The sequence below is a fragment of the Ixodes scapularis genome, unplaced genomic scaffold, assembly GCF_016920785.2.
Source record: "Ixodes scapularis isolate PalLabHiFi unplaced genomic scaffold, ASM1692078v2 PGA_scaffold0__279_contigs__length_252992795, whole genome shotgun sequence".
NCBI classification, from domain to species: domain Eukaryota; kingdom Metazoa; phylum Arthropoda; class Arachnida; order Ixodida; family Ixodidae; genus Ixodes; species Ixodes scapularis.
The window spans coordinates 189,228,428-189,236,430 of NW_024609835.1; the positions used below are offsets into that span (position 1 = coordinate 189,228,428).

The 8,003-nt window shown below is 46.3% G+C and overlaps 1 pseudogene; it reads right to left on the reverse strand.

The window, feature by feature from the left end:
• Nucleotides 1-4,096: 4,096 nt before the first annotated feature.
• Nucleotides 4,097-4,897, reverse strand: LOC120841757 (annotated as a pseudogene).
• Nucleotides 4,898-8,003: the final 3,106 nt, after the last annotated feature.

Sequence of the window (8,003 nt, forward strand, 5' to 3'; positions counted from 1 at the left end):
AGGCTCGGGTGTTGGCCGTAGTCACTTACCACTGTTAGTGACAGTCCGTGGGTTTTTCCGACCAGGAACATGGTTGGTGGCAGCGCGTGGCACCTTCTGCATACCGCCTGTGGTACCAGCACAGCAATCTGTCGGGTGACCTTGTCGTGCCTCGCGAGGATGAACGCGTTTGAGACATTTTTAGCCTCGTTCGTCTGGAAGGTGTCTCGCGCAACGGCGCCACAGCGGCAACAGTGCAGGATAGCTGTTCCATGCGCACCTCGAGTCTTTTAAGAACTGTTTCTCAGGCAGGCAGTTCGTGCGGTGCGATCGTCGCGATGGACGGTGAAGCGTACTCAGCAGTGCGGTCCGCAAGCATCGCCATCTGGTCTAGCGGCATGTCGTCAGCAGCTGCCAGAACCATGCGTATTCCTTGTGGAAGTTTCTGGAAAAATAGCTCGCGCAGAATAGGGTCCTGGAAGCCCAGGCTTGGGGACCGAGCAACGGCCGCATGTGGTGATAAAGTGGAGATGGGCAGCGGTTTCCAATTTCCTGTGCTGTGAGTAGCTGCTGGATCCTCGTGTGCTCCGAAGCTGTCGTCCGCTCGAGGAGGACGCCCTTCACGTGGTTGTAGGCGTCGTCAGGGGGAGGCCGGCACAGAATGTCGTCCAGCTCGTCGGCGACGGCCGGAGGGAGGGAGGCGAAGACATAGCAGAACCGAGATATCTGGGATGTTATACGGTGGAGGTGAAACCAAACCTCCACTTGCGTTATCCAGACTCGCTGATTTTTTGACCAAACGGGCAGAAGCCGGAGCTGGATGACCGTGAGAGCAGTGTCGGGGGAACGAAAAGGCGCGCTGTCGCAGGTAGTGGCACCGTTTTGCGCCAGGTTCTGCATGCGGGCTGCGGTTGTGGTACGAGGCGGCAAGGGCCATCGGATTCCGGGTCACTACTTTGTGGAAAGGGCGTTCAAGCTCCATGTTTTTCTGACTCGAACTGTTCGTTTTCAATCTCGCGCATCAAGAAGCTTGCGCAGCGAGCTAAAAAAAAAAAAAAGAGGAAAAATTGCTTTTATCTCTCGGAGCTGGCTCCTACACTGAGACCCTAAATTGTGTTTTGGCAATTGTCTTTGTCCCCAATATTAATGGACTCCCACACTGGTCACCAAATCCTTCCGAATCAACGATCCGGCCGGCTGATGTCCCGGTGATTAGGCTCAATACATTGGCGGTTACGCACCCCTGGGGTGCTATGTTGCGTTTTTTGCACTCCCAGGAGACTTGGAAGAAGGAAGTGACGTCAACGACTAGAGCAAACGCGGATTGGATGTTGACAGAAGAAAACAGAATCAACATCCAATCTGCATTTGCTGCGTTGTTGACGTCACTTCCTTCTCCCTAGTCTCCTGAAAGTGCAAAAAGCGCAACATAGCCCCCCTGGGGGGCTATGTTGCGCTTTCTCTCTTTCCTTCTGCCGTGGTCTTCCTGTATCTTGTTAATTTGCCCTCGTCAACTGGAAGTGGATTTCATGCGAAATCTCTCGAAAAGGCAATCGCACGACAGGTAGCTTATCGAATTCCCGGGATTATTATTTTTCCTATTATTTTGGCTAGCTTTTGTAGATTTTTTATTTAATCTTTCGTCCCTAGATTAACCAAGACTTTATTTAGAACTGCAGCTCATGACCTGACATGCGAATGTATTTCGTTTCTAGGACTTCTTCGGCGCCACAATAGCGTTGATGGTCAAAGTAACATAATTAGCGAAAAAAAAACACGAAAACACATGACTTCTTGTTTTTTAATATTTAATGCGTGACAAAAGCGATAGTGTTTAGTGAACATAAAGCATTTTAATCCCGTCTTGTCTTCATGTTCACACATTACCTAACATAATTTAAATGCCTATTTGTCGAGAAACAAAGGCTGTTAAAAATTACGATGAATTTTTTTTTTAACATAAAAACATTGAGACGTTTACAAATCCCTGTATTACGAAGTTAGAGCGCAGCTCTTGGGCAATTTTGATTTTGCGATGTACCATGACCAGACTTGTACACGTTACTGAAAAAAAGTAACTGATTACAATTACAATTACTACGGTAAAAAAAGTAACCGATTACCGTTACTGATTACTTCCTCCCAGAAGTAATTGAACAATTACTGCAAAGTAATTGATTACTTTTCAAGTTACTTTCACGTTACTTTTTATTGCGATGACAGAAATACACAGTAAAATATTGCGTACACAATTTTGTTTGGTTATTGTTCCTTTTTTGGTTAAATAATAATTGGGTTGTGTGTGTGTTTATACAGCCTAGAACTTGGTCTGCCTCACAGGGGCGACGAGTCTCCCAGCTGTAGATGAGAAATTTAGCCAGTGCGGTACAGCCGCTAGCCTGGGGTCTTTAACGTGCGTCACGCAGTAGTGATACACGACCGCACGCCGGTACGATTCTCATCCTTTTTTTGTTTTCAGATTCGGACGTTGTCGTGTAGATGACGCGTCGACCTAAGGAACAAAGCCCACTAAAAAGTCAATACCGAGTTCCCGCTTCCCATCGACTTTATCAGCAATCTGCAACGAGATCCGGAACTCCCCAGCCAAGGCTGGTGGCGCGCGTGTAGAAGAGCGTGGCGTAAAAGAAAAAAGGATTTGCCGACTAATCCTAGTTTTATTTTTTTTAGATGTTAAAAAAAATGTCAATCATTTTTGCTCCATGGCTGAGTGAATATGCTGATTTTTGTGAGAAAAAAAAATTGTGGGATGAAAAATGTGATTGGTAATTGTGTAATCGATTTTGTAATTGATTACAGAAAAAAAGTAATTGAATTACTCCGAGCGTTACAGCTTGACAAATGTAATTGAAGCGTTACAAAATTACACTTAACTGTAATTGATTACAAGTAATCAATTACTTGTAACGCGTTACGTACAAGTCTGACCATGACAAGAGGGTACGCAGGAAGAGGAGGGGAGAGTACGAAGGAGAAGGAGAGGGTATAGAGAATGAGTAGGGGAGGGTATGGATAATGAGCAGGGGAGGGTACGCAGGAGGAGGAGGAGGAGGGGACAGGGGGGATGACGAGGAGGGAAGGAACTGGAGGATGATGAGGGGAGGAGGAGCGGTATTTTCCTGCTGAGTTCAGCAAGAAAATTGACGCTTCGTGACCTCCACACCAACTCAGTGTCCTCGGTAAATTGAACGGATGAAATGTCGTCACATCACTTGGTGTCACGTCACTTTTCGAACAAATTCAGGTTATCCGCTAGATTTATTATGAAAATTGACATCACGTGACCTCAATAGCCCGTTAAATTAAGTGAGGTAACTGGATTGGTGTTGAGGTCTTGTGAAGTCAATTTTACCGCTAAATTTATCGGGGACACTTAGTGCACAGTGTTGCAGTATGGGAGGTCACAGTCTTACACACAAATTCAGTTTCTTCGCTAAATTTAGCAGAGAATTGAATTGGTGTATAGTTCTCTCAATCCGATAATGCAACACGCGTGGCGACGCCGTTGTACGCAGAAACGGGCGCCTAAGAGCGGTGCTCAAAAAAGGCGTACGAACTATAAAACAAGCTCGTCTTTCTTCAAACTGTTTTTTCAGCCGTCAAGTAGCGAAATAAAAAAGGGACGAAATAAAGCGTGACAAGTACAAATAAAAGTGAAATATATATTAAAAAGATAACGAAAAAAGTACGGAAGATAACGTTGTCCGAGATATAGAATAAAGAGAAAGCGCGATTACACGGCGAACCGTTCACAAACCCCCGTCGAACTACACATATTAATGCGCGGGACTTGGACCAAAAATTTCCCAGTAACCTTTTTTGGCGTTGTTGTTGCCTTCCCTCCCCCCTCCCCCCCCCCCCCCCCCGGCCCCCTTTTACCCTTTGTTGTTCCATTGCTGGCTTGTCGGTAATTGTTTATTCATTCATTCATTCATTCATTCATTCATTCATTCATTTATTGATTTGTTTATTTTATGTGCTAATGAACAGCTTGACGCCTTGGTAATGATGCACAACAAAATGTTCACAGGTTAGTTACAAAATACATGAAACCTACGAAATTTTGATTAAAAACATCAATATCTGGTCCTTCGAGGGTATTGTAGAAGTGTTGAATACATTGACCAGGGTGCTGAGGTCTCCGAAGTCCGTGGGCGGGTGCTTGTCGGTCACTTTGTCCGAAGTCCGTGGGCGGGTGCTTGTCGATCGCTTTGAAGCCGCCCTGGTAGTCGTCGATCACCGAGTTGAACAGGTCGGCGAACAGCGTGTACGATTCGGCATCCGGGGTGCACAGGCCGACGCCGCTGTAGAGGGTCTCCACGCCGGACTGTATGATGCCAAGCAAGGTGGCTCCCATGGCAGTCTTCAGAGTCTTGAGCTTTTCGAAGACATGTTTGGTGAGGTACTTCTTAAAAGCGACTTAGGGTGCTTAGCATCCTGGAGCTGTTTGAAGCCCGCATCCAGCTTGTCTAGCGTTGCCTGGTCGACCATGTTGCTGCCTGAGTTGTGATGACCACCGGAGTTCGACGATAATCAGGCGCCGTACCCGAAAGGCACGACCGCGCGCTTGAGAAGCAAAAAGTTTCTTTTCAAGCCTCTCATGTAGTGACGAGCCGAGTCGGGTGGGTTGTAGCTTCGACCTTCGCTGCTGTAGTGACTCGTCCCCGGGTTCGTGATCGCCTGACTCGCGACGTTCGGTGCTACAGTGTCGCCTTTCGGCCCGACGTTCCTCTTCGGCGGATCGGGCGGTGTGACTTCGCTTGGAAGTTCTGAGCCGTGGCGGGACGAACGGAGGACCGTGCGATGGTGGTGGAACTCCGAATGGTATCCGACGTACGGTCCAAAGGACCTTTAACGGATGCAAATTAGAGAGCTTGGGGTGGCGCGACGACTGGCGGGAAGGACGATGGAAGCCGACTTTGGCTTTCGGCGCACAGCTTCGACTGAAAAGTGCTGATTCTCGACGCCTCCGCTGGAACGGCAGACGTTCACTGTGGTCCGGGTGTTAACGTCCATTCGGATGAGTGATCCACTCATGGCTACGGCGTTGGCACAGATGCACTTGGCTGCTCGAGACTCTGCCGGCCGCTCCTCCCTCTGAGGCTCTATATCGATCTTGCCGGCTCGCTTGGATCCGCACTCCCGGCGCCCCCGGAATCTTATGGCCTGAGCACGCCCCCACCCCTATACCGCGTTCGGGACCGTTGAGTTGTGCTCATTCAGGTTGCGTCCTTGGAATGGTGCTGGGATGTCAGCTGGCGCCAGTCCTTGTGGGACTTGTGGCTGTCAATCCCAGCGCAGGCGGAAAGCGAACCCCACGAGGCAGTGATGCTCCATGATGCACCACGTCGCAGCCTCATGGGTTCGGAAGCGTTGCCGGGGGTGCAGCAAAGGCGGCCGAAGGCCGCGACTGCGGCTGCCGGGGGAGCGCGTCCGGTGGTAAGAGGACCGACGCGGGGGTGAGTGGCGTGGCCGGGACCACGGTCCGCCTGGTGGCATCGCTGCAGGTAGTCGAGGTCAAGACGAGGCAGAATTAGACAAGACAGAGACCTCATTACTTAACTCTCAATGCTGTTCGCCGCGGTTGTAAATATGAGCACTCGTCGCCGCGCTCAGTAAAAGGTTTCAAGTCATTCATGTTAACAGGTCCGACGACCGCGCCGGTTAGGGGGCATCGTACTCGATATGCGAGGCGTGTAATTCGCGTCTCAACCACGAATGATCCGTCCAATCGTTTGGCGAGTGAAGCTGAAAATCCTCGGCTGGCGTTACTGAGTGGGTGTGGCGTCGGAGAACCAGATCTCCGAAGGAAAACTCGACATTTCTCCGGGCTTTGTTATATTCGGTTCGTTGTTGTGATTGGGCTAGTTCAATGTTCCCCCGGGCCAATGTCACTGTATTTCGCATATTGTCGCAGAGTATTGCGCAAACCTTCAGATCAATGCAAACTGCAGAAGTTTTAGCATTGTTTAAAGCAGGTAACAAAAATCAACTAGGTAACTACCGTCCTATATTTACACTCCATGTCTTCTCAAAAATCTAGAAAAAAGAATTCACTCTCGTGTTTTTAATTTTTGTGATAAGCACTTCATAATTACTGCTTGTCCATTCGGATTTCGAAAAAATCGGTCAAGCGAGACAGCATTATTGGTTCAAAATTAGAGATACTTAAAAATTTCGAAGAAAAAACCTTATTGCTTGTGATATTTTTAGAATTCAGCAAAGCGTTTGACGGTATAAATCATTCTATTTTGTTAGATAAAATAAATGCTTATGGCATTCGTGATCTTCCACATGCACTAATCAAATCTCTTTAGAATATCGTACCCAGGTTGTGCGAATTAATAATGAGAAATCAATTCCATTAACCACATCAGCTGGAGTGCCCCAAGAAAGTATTCTAGGACTACTTCTTTTTCTTTTATATGTTATTGATATGGTGAACATTGATTCAAACTGTAAATATGTAATGTATGCGGATGACAGGAGTATATTTGTTTTGTGATATATCCAAACACGGCCTCATAAATAAAGCTAACGCATTTCTTTCAAAGTTAAAGGTATGGTGTCAGTCCAATTGCCTGAATATAAATACTTGAAAAACAAAAGCAATAATGTTTCGCCCATGCGTTTCAAGTAACCGAGTTTATACTCCTCTTAATTTCGGGTCTTCAAACATTGAATTTGTAAATAGCGTAAAAACTCTTGGAGTTATCTTTTCTGAAGACATGCTCTGGACCAATCACTGAAATATCTTTGCTCTAAATCAGGCAAAGCCGCATTAATTATAAATAAGCATAGGCACGTCCTTCCAACCAGCGTAAAAAGGTTTTGTACAATTCCTTATTTTATTCTTATTTATTTTACTGCACCCTCATCTGGGGAATACGTGTTTCTCAAACTTACATATATTACACTTATTGCCAATAAGTGCTAAGAATAATAGGTGACGTTTACTATATACATCAAACGCATTCACTGTTCAAATCATACAAGATTATCAATATACGCCAAATCTATAACTATCGTTTAACGATGGCGTATAAATGTGCGGCATTAGGAGACTCAAATATAATTCTTCAACTGTCATTTTTAAACGAAAAAATCGATTATTATTCCTTCAGAAATCACCTGAACTGGAAAATTCCGAAATGTAGGAACAACTATAGAAAACAAAAAAATAAGTTCTGTTTTACCGTCTATTCTGAACAAATATTTAGTTCCAAACGTAGATATTGTGCAATTTTCAACAGCCAAATATTCAATTTGTTCATTTGATTTTCTCTTTTTTGACCACATTCTTGTATGTAAACCGTCGTAGCTGCTGAACGGGGGGCCTGGAGCCTCGTCAAGCTGCATTTCTGCAGCATTTTCTCCCGCCTCCCATTCACCATTTGTATTTGTGGTGAAAAATAGAAAACAAAGTTTGTATCGTAACCTATCGCATCGTATCGTGTGATTGGCGCAGGTGAGCATCTGGGGCAAGCTCTTTATTGTTTTCCATGAGTACCCTTAACTCCCGACCAAAAATTCAGTCGTGCCGCTGTGAATCCCGTTGTTCGGTTTTCTGTGGAAGGGGTAGCAAAGACCATCTCTGTGATATAAGAGTCCCTGTCGTGGTATTCGTTAGTGTATAAAATTAGCATTGCCCGGGGGTTCCGATTTACTCTTTCAGTGATACTGGCCTAGGGGTGAAAAGGGGAAGTACAATTGTGTTGGATACCGAGAAGTTCACAGCAATTTTCGAATACAGTGCGGGTGTAGTAAGTGGCCTGGTCTGTTAAAAGGACAGCAGGATACCCAGACCGGGAAAACGTTTCTCGAAGTTTCTCCCATATCTTCTTAGACGTAAGTTGACGCAGGGAATGAAGGTCGACCAACTTGGAGAAGTGGTCGGTGACCACAAGGAGGTACCTCATGCTTTGCGGGCTGCGTGGAAATGGGCCCATGATGTCAAACGCAAATATTTCCCAAGTACGATGCCTCTGGACCGACTGCATGAAACC